This window comes from Armigeres subalbatus, chromosome 1 (assembly GCF_024139115.2).
Source record: "Armigeres subalbatus isolate Guangzhou_Male chromosome 1, GZ_Asu_2, whole genome shotgun sequence".
Taxonomy (NCBI): domain Eukaryota; kingdom Metazoa; phylum Arthropoda; class Insecta; order Diptera; family Culicidae; genus Armigeres; species Armigeres subalbatus.
This window is the reverse complement of record NC_085139.1, coordinates 281,982,423-281,993,489: the sequence shown is the minus strand read 5'-3', so window position 1 is coordinate 281,993,489 and position 11,067 is coordinate 281,982,423. Positions and strand designations below refer to the sequence as shown.

Genomic DNA, 11,067 nt, shown 5'->3' with positions numbered 1-11,067 from the left:
TGCTTTCCTAGTCCTCCCCGCGATCCAGTCATCCGGTTCGTTGGACCAAAAATGTTGGGGAATCTTCGCTTGGCCTTTCAACTTCGATAACACGGTTCTCCAACACTTGAATTAATTCGGGTTTTATTAGTTCACTCCGTATTCTCCGTACTCGGTCTATTGGGGTTCTTTCCACAAACTTAATAATAACACGCGGACTAGGAAAACACTTATTACAAGCACTACATTTATTAATTGTTCACAAAACTACTTTTACTTAACAACATTTATTCGACTTAAAAACTAGACACAGAACGAGTTAAAATTATCCCGCGGCCTCCACACACGGTCGGTGGTTGTTGATTTCTGGATGTATGATTTCCTCAAGCATCTCCCAAAACTACGATCGACACGACCGTCCTCGTGCGATGTTTTTGATCGGTTTAATAAATAATCTCTTCGCCCTCTTATCTCTCGGCATCATACCCTGACGCTGACCATTACTGTCCTGCTGTGACGAACGATATCGGCAATTGTACCTATATACAGCTGGACACAGCACAGTTCGTTTCCCAAATATTGGATACAGTTCAATCATCTATCGTTCTTTCTGCTGTAGTTGGAATAATAGATGTGGTGCTGCAATCTCATTCCCTATGTAGGTCAGTTTTGTGCATCGCAGAGAACGGTTACAGGGTGCTGATCAGGTTCCAAACAGAGCCACCCTAGTGTAGGAGTTTCCTAATGAATTTTCGAAGGCATTTTTAAAAGAGAGCCTGAATTGATTTTCAAAAAAATTTCCATTGGAACTGCTAAAAAAGTTTTTGGAGGTATTTCTAAAAGACTTCCCCAGAGAATTCCTAAAGGAATTTCCAGAGAAATCTACGAAAAATGTTTGAGGAGTTCCTTAGGAAATTGTTTCAGAATTCCGCCAAAAACTCTCTTAAAACTCCTACAGAAATTCAATTACATATTACTTTGGAAATTTCACCAAGTTTTGAAAATTTGCTTAGGAATTTCTTCGAAAATGAATTGAGAAATTCCAACGGAAGATACTCTTTGGATTTTTTTTTTGGAATTTCCTCTAGGGGTTCCTTAGCATCAAAACATTTTTCCTTAGGGATTCTTTCAAATAAACCTTAGGCAATTTCTGAAGATTTTTTTTCCGGATAATCCTTTGAAAATTCCTCCAGTAAATTCTTTGGTTACTTTAGGAAGCTACCTACAGACACTGACAAAACTACCTCTGTAAAGGGAAAGGGTCGTTTGGCCGAAACCCATTCAGCCGAAAGCCATTCGGCCGAATTCCACTTGGCCACCATTAGGCCGAAACCAATCTGGCCGAAAGGGTCATTTGGTCGAACGGGTCATTTGGACGAACGGGTCATTTGGCCGAAAGGGTCATTTGGTCGAACGGGTAATTTGGACGAACGGGTCATTTGGCCGAAAGGGTCATTTTGCCGAAAGGGTCATTTGGCCTAAAGAGTCATTCGGCCGGAAGGGTCTTTTGGCCGAAAGGGTAATTTGGCCGGAACGGTCGTTTGGCCGAAAGGGTCATTTGGTCGAATAGGACATTTGATCGTATAAGACATTTGACCGAATAGGTAATTTGAAAAGTGAAAAATTAGGAGTGAGAAGAGAGACGTCTCAATTCTCATTCCTCATTTCTCACTTCTCACTGTAAAAAGAGAGAAGCGTGAAGTTTGTAGTGAGACGTCTGACGAGAAATGAGGAGTGAGAAGTGAGACGTCTCACATCTCACTAAGAAAATTAGAAGCGCGAAGTGAGCAGTGAGACGTCTCACTGTTCACTTCGCGCTTCTCTATTTTACAGTGATAAGAGAAAAATGGAAGAAAAAGAAGTGAGACATCTCACTACTCACTTTCATTTCTCACTGTTCCCTGTAAAAAGTGAGAATTGAGACGTCTCCCTTTTCACTCCTCATTTACCACTTATCTTCTTCTTTATTCTTATTGGCGTTACATCCCCACACTGGGACAGAGCCGCCTTGCAGCTTAAAGTTCATTAAGCACTTCCATAGTTATTAACTGCGAGGTTTCTAAGCCAAATTACCATTTTCGCATTCGTATATCATGAGGCTAACACGCTGATACTTTTATGCCCAGGGAGGTCGAGACAATTTCCAATCCGAAAATTGCCTAGACCGGCACCGGGAATCGAACCCAGCCACCCTCAGCATGGCCTTGCTTTGAAGCCGCGCGTCTTACCGCACGGCTAATGAGGGCCCCATACCACTTATCGTTGTAAAAAATGAGAAGCATGAAATGAATAGTGAGATGTCTCATTACCCAACTCGTCCAACTCACTTTTCACAATCAAGAGAATAGTGAGACGTCTCATTTCTCACTCTTTATTTATCCCTTCTCATTGTAGAAAGTGAGACGTGAGATGACTCACTTCCCATTTCTCACTCCTCACTGTAAAAAGTTAGTAGTGCGAAGTGGGTAGTGAGATATCTCACTGCTCACTTCAGGCTTCTCACTTTTTACAGAGAGAAGTAAGAAATAAGAAATGAGATTTGAGACGTCTCTCCTCTCATTCCTAATTTCTCACTTTTCAAATAACCTATCCGGCCAAATGACCTATTAGGCTAAATATCTTATTCGGCCAAATGTCCTATTCAGCCAAATTACTCCAACGGCTAAACGACGTTTTCGGCCAAATGATCCTTTCGGCCAAATGACCTCATCAGCCAAATGACCCTTTCGGCCTAAAGACCCGTTTGGCCAAATTACCCTTTGACCAATGACCCTTTGGCCAAATGACCCTTTCGGCCAAACAACGTTTTTGACCAAATTACCCTTTCAGCCAATCGACCCTTTTGGTCAAATGACTTTCGGTCTAATGGTCTATTCGGCAAAATGTTATATTCGGCCAAACAACTTTCAGCAAAATGACTTTGCAAAAAGATGCAGTGTTTGAGCAGAAAATACTGCACGGTGGAGAATAGTAAATGGCGCAGACGAACGAATGAATCACGATTGTACCAAGTTTATAAAAATGCAGACAAAGGCAGGCTGATAAAATATGGCAGATTACAGTGGGCTGAACATGTACTGTGTATGCTGGAAGAGAGACCAGCAAAAAACCTTCCGGGAGTGTGGAAGAGGACGTTGGCTCCGGGGTAGACTCCGGACTCGGTGACTGTGTGCAATCGAAGAAGATGCTCGTGCAGCCGGTGTGCAGGGAAACTGGCGACAGGCGGCCCAAGAACGAGCAACCTGGAATAGGAAATTAAATTCGGTTTTCCTCCGGACAACACGGAGTGTACGACCATCATAGGTATTGGTAAATTTAGAATGAATTTTTTGGACATTTCCCTCAGGAATTTCTTCACAACATTCTATATTTCTTTTGATTTTTTTAGGATTCCTTAAGATATTCATTCAACGCTCCTTTAAAAAATTATTGGGAAATTTATTTGAAATTCTGTTAGGACTTTAAAAATATCTGAGAGGATTTCTTCGAAATTTTCCTGAAGGGTTACTACTGATTTTTCTTTGGGAATTCCTTCAGTTTTTTCGGAAATTTTTTCAAAAATTCAAAAACTTTATCCGACATTACTTCAGGAAATCATTTGGAAATTCCTTTGGAAAACGCTTTTAGGAACTCCATCGGAAATAAGTTCATTGTTGAATAAATTTCCGAATGACTTCCTGCAGGATTAGCTCTACTAAAGGAATTTCCCAAACAGAACGTAAATGGATATTAGAAAGAATAGGGGAGGAGGTTCGGTTGAGGGCACCCCCATGTATCTTTTGACAGATAAGAGATGCTGTCATTCTGACAACCGTCATTTGTTTGCTATAATAGCATGATGTTTTGTGCTCAATATCAAACCGGATGGTCATCTCTACTTTGAACTAGAAACAAATAAATTTTTCGTACAAGAAAAACAACACGAAAGTTTTTTTTTGCCTTTTTCAAAGTGTCATAAATTAAAGGATTTAATTCAAAAAGTGAGTTCTAATGCTTATTTACATAGTAAATTTAATCTATTTTGAGACCCAATGTCGATTGCCATCAAAATTTTATCGCGATTTTTTTTTATTCTCGTTCCAAAAAAGCTGCGAAATTCGATTATGGGCACCTTTATTCGTTCGGTTATGGGCACCCTCATTTTATTGATAAATCATTCAATATCGTTTTACTTGTCCCTTAACTTATTTTTAATAACGTTTTAAGGCAGTTTTTATAATTAGTTTGACATCCCGCATAATTAAAAACCATCTGCAGTATTCTTGTTACTATTCACCTGCATTAAGGAATACTTTTACCAATTGTGTAATAATAGATTTACAATGTAACTATATTTATTCATATAACCCATACTATACAGCATGTTTCATCGACAATACTGTATGCAATAATGCCATAGTTTGTTGTTTATTTTATATACGTTATCTTCCGTTATTTCGAGAGAAAACGATAATATACTATAAATGACTCATAAATGGTATATCAACCATATGAAATATGTCTATGAAATAATTATGTATCTTCTAAATCTAGTCTAGTTTCCTTACCGTGTGGAATCGCAATTAAGAATTATATCTTCCAATGATAAAAACGTAATAAAGGTAAAAGTGCTGCAATGATTTTCAACAGACCGCAGAATTATATTCCCGTATAGCTGCCATTGGTTTTGTTTGTAAAAATAAACAACTGGTTCGGTGAAACCAGAATGTTTAAGTTATGTGCTTTTTCCAATTACTTCTTGTGCTGAAAATCCAGGGTAAGTAATGAAATGCGTAATTCATTCAAATATTCTCAAATAATCAAAAAATATCACAGTTCTCAACAGTTTTCTTGGCGGAAAAATGTGGAAGCGAAGTCCACTTAGCTGCAAAACAATTTCATTGAGGTGTGATATTCGTAAGTATTTCATCATGACATATGTTCTCGGGGAAAATCCCAAAAAAGGCGAAAAAGACGTTAAATTTCGCACAAAGTGTGCCTTCCGTTTTGCAGGTCTTTTCCGAGATTTTTCGTCTAGGAAAAACGTGTTGTGTGTGCATATTTATAATCTCTCATTTTTCTTCCTGCGTATTTTCAGGTCAGAACAATATTCTTTTGGATGCAACTTCCCGGACGACCAAACAAAGACAAACTGACTATTTTGCCCATAAATTTTATATAAATTAAACTAAACATAACATTTGTATGAAATAAATAATCAAAATGTAACAAACACTTGTTTTTATTTTTCGTGGGAGTAATTTTCATCTGCTTTCCTTCCAGTGGAAGATAAGGGATACGGTGTGCCAATTTTTCTCTCATATCATTCTACTGTTTAAATACTACATCCCATATTGTTCTTATCCAAAACACGGATTATAACTTGACCATACCATATGCCATGTTAGAAAAATAATGTACTGAAAACGTCCCTTCTTGCCTTTCTCGTACAACTAAGTTGTACCGAAAGGCTATCATTGCACTCCAAATTCAAACTTTTGATAGAAGTCCCGGAGACCCATAGTGTTATATACCATTCGACTCAGCTCGATGAGCTGAACAAATGTCTGTCTGTCCGTGTGTATGTGTGTGTGTGTGTGTGTGTGTGTGCACAAAATGCCATAAAAAACATTAGCCAAATTTTCACATAGAAGCTCTTAACCGATTTCCTTGCAACAAGTTGCATCCGACAGAGACTAAAACACTATTGAATTTCATAATAATTGCAAATTGCAAAAAATAGATAATATTAAAATAGCGATGAGACATAGTCACATAGAACAATAATGTGTTATATGTTATGCATCTATGAATATTTTATCCGTGGCTTCCCATTAAGAATTTCATCGCACTATAAAGATGCTCGTGTTGCACGCATTTAGGCGTAAGTATGCTCTTCGTTCAGTTTCATAGTACTATGAAATTGTCCGAAAGTCAAAATTCGAACATAGGAAATTCGAGAAACTTTTGACAGCGCCATCTGTCGTCTAGTAGTGTAAATTTTCTATGATAACATTAGGCGGTGTAACTGTTTTGCCTTTCTTGTACATCATCGAGGTGTAAGCGTAAAGGCTACATTTATTAACTTTTTGCGCGAGAAAGGCGCCATCACCGTTAGGTGGATTAATCTGGTTTTATATTGTAATTATACTTAACCGCCCATTACCCGTATGGTCGATTTGCCAATCACAACATATCATACAGTGATTACGATTTATGGTGAGGTTAGTGTATCTTTGATATGAACAACAATCAGATCAGTAGTGGTAATGTTGTTTATATTCATAAACGTTCTGAGAAATAATCCACTTATGTTCCATGATTATGCGGGATAATTGTTCGAAATAATGAGAAAAATATATTAAGCTCGTTTAGTGGAATGTATTAAACCGTCTAAGACGAATTAAGTACTGTCCATTTAATTCCACCAGTTAATTTTCGTTATCTTTGCAGATACGTATTTCGACCACAACTGTGTGGTCGTCTTCAGTGTCTTGTCGAGTCAAGTACAAGACACTGAAGACGACCACACAGTTGTGGTCGAAATACGTATCTGCAAAGATAACGAAAATTAACTGGTGGAAGTAAATGGACAGTACTTAATTCGTCTTAGACGGTGCGAAATAATGAGTTTATTTGATATTTTTGTTCTTTGGGCATGTCTAGTCGTTATACACACACTTTTTGGAACAAAGCGTTGACCGATTTGCTTGCAACAAGTTGCATTCGACGGGGAATGCTTTCCCATTGTTTCCTATCGAAAATTGGTCAGATCGGACTATGGGATCAAAATTAATGACCAAAATATGATTTTTAGTAATGAATGAGAAAGGCACTATTACCGCTAGGGTGTTTAATTGAGATTTTTTTTACTATGATGCATACAAATAAAACGTAAATCAATGAAAATTTAAAACCATTTACCTGAAGTGCTACTTTAGACCTCTTTTATGTGATTTTTTCAACATCCTCCTTAATGCACCGAGGGAGGCATCATCACTGCTAGGTGAATTGATTTGAGTTTTTTTAGCGTCTCCTGGCTTTTAGAATGAATAAACTATTCCTTGTCTTTAAATCTGGGTGGTTTTTATTTTTAAGGTTTTTTTATTTTTAGCTAAGTTTTCAAGGGTGCCCACAACCGAACCACGAAATGAAAATGTCCAAAAATGTCAAATTTTCTAAATTGTCAATATTTTTTTTCTAAATCGATGAAATCATATTAATTTCTTTGCTAGTAGTAAGGTTATAAGTTTAGCTTTCGATTGCTATGCAAATGTCGACATAAGATCAACCAGGGCCAAAGTTATGGACCAAACACAAAAGGGTGCCCACAACCAAACCTCCTCCCCTACCTATACAAATTTCTGTAGGAATTCTCATAGAATTTTACGAAGGAATTCCTTATGAACTTTACTAAGAAATGTCTGTAGAAATTTCCTCCAAAAATATAGTTTCTTTCAGGGACTACACCAAGAACTTTTTTGGCATATTTAACCAAATTTCAGGAAAAAAAAATTAAATTTGGTTGGTCATCCCCAGTCTTACTCAGCTAGTATTTATTTTTATTTATGTTGATCATAACATTTTAACATAAATAACATTTTGAAATCAGGTATTGATTAGTGTCGCCGACAATTGACTATTTTGAATGCGCTGTTTGATGATCGGCAAACGTAGAATATTGCAATTTTAATACACTGAAGCTGATTGTTATACGGGCGATTCCTACCGTGTGAATCAAAACCGCAAGACTCAAAAAATCCGCATTAAAATTGATTTTTCAGTCATTGATTTTTTCATCCACGCCGGTTCACGCCGCCGCCGATAAAGGTCAACGGCACGCCGCCGGGGCAAAAGTGACCACCACGCCGCCGCCGCCCATGATATGACCGGCGCACAGGTCTAATCTGCCCCCCCGACGCTCCTGCCAGGCCTCACCAGACTTCAGTCATTCTAACACTACCGACCATGCGTACCATGCGAGTCTTACTTGTGTGCTCACCCATACACACGGTCCCTCACTATGTGGGAGTATTACGTGTAATACCCCCAACTCCCATTTGCTTGCACCACATGTGCACCACTTGGGGGTGTGTGGGTACCACCCACTGCCACCCGCTTGCCGCCGAAGCAGCCCTCACTCTGTGGAACTTCCACAGGCTCCGTTAATGACCTGGCTAATTGTTTCACCCCCCAGGTCATTAATCCCCTCGGCACGGGTCGCTTGACACCTTGGGATTCGGGGTTAGGGACGCCATATTGTCAGCTTCAGTGTTGTACTGAGCCTGACGATATGGCCGGATTTACACCGTTACGCACTACTTCCAAGTATCCATATCCCAACGTAACGGGTAACGATTATGGGTCTGTAAAAAATACAATCTGAAACACATATCTATGTGCATTTTAGAAAGGTGCACATGAATATTATATATGTAGTCGTTCAGTAGATCGAGAAGTCCGCCTGTCTTCGATTATATGTCTGCCGCCCGTATCACAAGAGTATGCTCCGTCAATGAACTTGGCGTCAAGCTAGATTCCAGGCCCAACACCAATTTGCACCTAACTAGGTATAAAACCACGCTGACAAGACAATATGAAGTATGCTTCAGCATAATCACATGCTTCTTCTGTTATTATAACTCTTTTGTTCGCAAAACAGTTATTTGAATTCGAAAAAGTGAAATCAGAGTTGCGTAAAACCAATTCCGCGGAAAAAAAAATAATTTCGCTTCGTTTCGAAAAATTTCGAATTTATTGATTTTTGAATTCGTATTGTTTCTAAGTCTCGAAAATAAATCTTTATTTCGTTTCGTTTCGATGCGAATCAACATAGACATTTTAATTGTCGTTTCGTTTCGTTTCGTTAGGAAAGTGTGTTATCGCATACCCTTACTTCGAAATGCTAGCGATAAACGTAATCAAGCACTACGTGCCGTTCATGGGCCCATAACTAACTTTCCAGCTTGATATTGAAGCGACTTACAACTCTGATTTGACGAACACAAGATTCTGTGATGAAAAACCAAATTGGTGCTATTTTTATTTCGCACCTTATTTCAAGAACTGTTCTGTTTAAATGTAAATGGTCCGTCCTTATATCAATGTAATGTAACGAAAAGTAGCGAATCAGAATTAACTTACATTCTGTATTGAATTTGCCGTATCTATTCATATTGTAAGAAAATTTTAGCAAAACACATGATGATGCTATTTTTATTTCGCGAAGGCGGAAGATGACTGCTTGTTCTTGACACTGGGCATCTCGTTCCAAGGTGCCGTGGATTCTTTGACCTTCCATAGTTGTCTGGTCCTGGAAGCCCATTGGCACCCCACACGCTACCACCAGAAAAGACCCCTGCGGAACTTTTGTTACCTTCAGGTATGTCCTGGCGCAGTTGTCGATAAGAACCCGGAAGATGTAAGGGAAAGAAAGATGTGAACAAAAGCTAAAATGTTACTAGTGGGATCCAAGTGCGGTTGAATACCTTCGAAATATCAGTAGAAACTGTGTGTTTCCCTTGGTCGAAGGCACTTTGGAGTACATCTCCTAATCCGGCGTCTCCGTACCTCGGGTGAAAGGCGTGCTACAGTTTACCAACCTCTCGGCGAACTTTGATGCACATAATCCTCCTGAGCATTCGGAGTGCCTTTCATCTGGCTTTGACGGCTCGACGCGTCTCATCCGACCACCAACAAAGAGAATTTTTCTTCCTGGCCAAGTACTGGTATGAGGGATGGAAGAACCAGCGACGCCAAGGACGACCTTGGAGAAGTCGGAGAGCGTTAGCGAGGTGCTTCTTTCTAACGCGCGTTGAATGTTGCCATCGAATTATTCCCAGTAAACGGCATTACAACGCCATCGATGCGTCTTAGTTATAGCAGAGGGAGGGGGGTCCAGTGGCCTGGATTGGGTAGTGGTTGCTTCCATAGAGGTCAAGGGAAACTTCCCATTTTAACATGGGAAGAAAAGCCCGGCTAGCAGTGGTCACAACAATGGCGGTGGCCGAGCGGCCGTTGAAAAAAGTAGAGGAACCATCATTGAGGGGAACAAGATCGGCCTCCTCGAAAGTCTCGAGTAAGGTGACGCCACGGGGATCAGACCTTCTATTACCCCACGTTGGATGGTGGGCTTAAATGTCTCCCACAAGTATAAGAGGAGAGGGGACCTCGCTATGCCGGCGATTGCTCGTACGAATAGAAGATGTGGTTAGAGTTGGCGATGTCCGCAACTCTTTTTTCTGATGGTTCGCTGGGTTTTTGAAGGAAGGGTCATTTGGCCGAAACCTATTCGACCAAAAGCCATTTGGCCGAATGCCACTAGGGTGAAAGAGCCATTAGGCCAAAACCCATCTGGCCGAAAGGGTCGTTTGGCCGAAAGGATCATTTGGCCGAAATGGTCGTTTGGTCAAATGGGCTATTTAGCCGAAAGGGTCATTTGGCCGAAAGGGTCGTTTAGCCGAAAGGGTCATTTGGACGAAAGGGTCATTTAGCCGACAGGGTCGTTTGGCGGAAAGGGTCGTTTAGCCGTAAGGGTCATTTGGCCGAAAAGGTCGTTCGGCCGAAAGGGTCGTTTGGACGAATGGGTCATTTGGCTGAATAGGATACTTGGCCGAATAGGTCATTTAGCCGAATAGTTTATTGAAATGTGAGAAATTAGGAATGAGAGAGAGTCGTCTCATTACTCACTTTGCGCTCCTCTTTTTTAACAGTGAGAAGTGAAAAATTAGGAGTGAGATGTGAGACGTCTCACTTCTCACTCCTCATTTCTCATTCTCAAAAGTGAGAAGCGGGAATGAGTAGTGAGACGTCTCACTACTCACTCCGCACTATTCACTTTTCACAGTGAGAAGTGAGGAAAGAGATATGAGACGTCTCACTTCTATTTCCTCATTTCTCACTTCTCATTGTGAAAAATGAGTAGTGTGAAATGGGTAGTGAGTCTCTTCTCATTCCTAATTTCTCACGTTTCAATAAACTGTTCGGCTAAATGACCTATTCGGCCAAGTATCCTATTCAGCCAAATGACCCATTCGTCCAAACGACCCTTTCGGCCGAACGACCTTTTCGGCCAAATGACCCTTTCGGCTAAGCGACCCTTTCGGCTAA

The 11,067-nt window shown here is 40.1% G+C and overlaps 1 long non-coding RNA gene across 1 annotated transcript; it reads left to right on the top strand.

The window, feature by feature from the left end:
* Positions 1–4,588: 4,588 nt before the first annotated feature.
* Positions 4,589–5,241, top strand: LOC134215018 (uncharacterized). The gene is made up of 3 exons (XR_009980000.1): positions 4,589–4,735; positions 4,795–4,875; positions 5,057–5,241. It is a non-coding gene; the product is annotated as an uncharacterized LOC134215018 (long non-coding RNA).
* Positions 5,242–11,067: the final 5,826 nt, after the last annotated feature.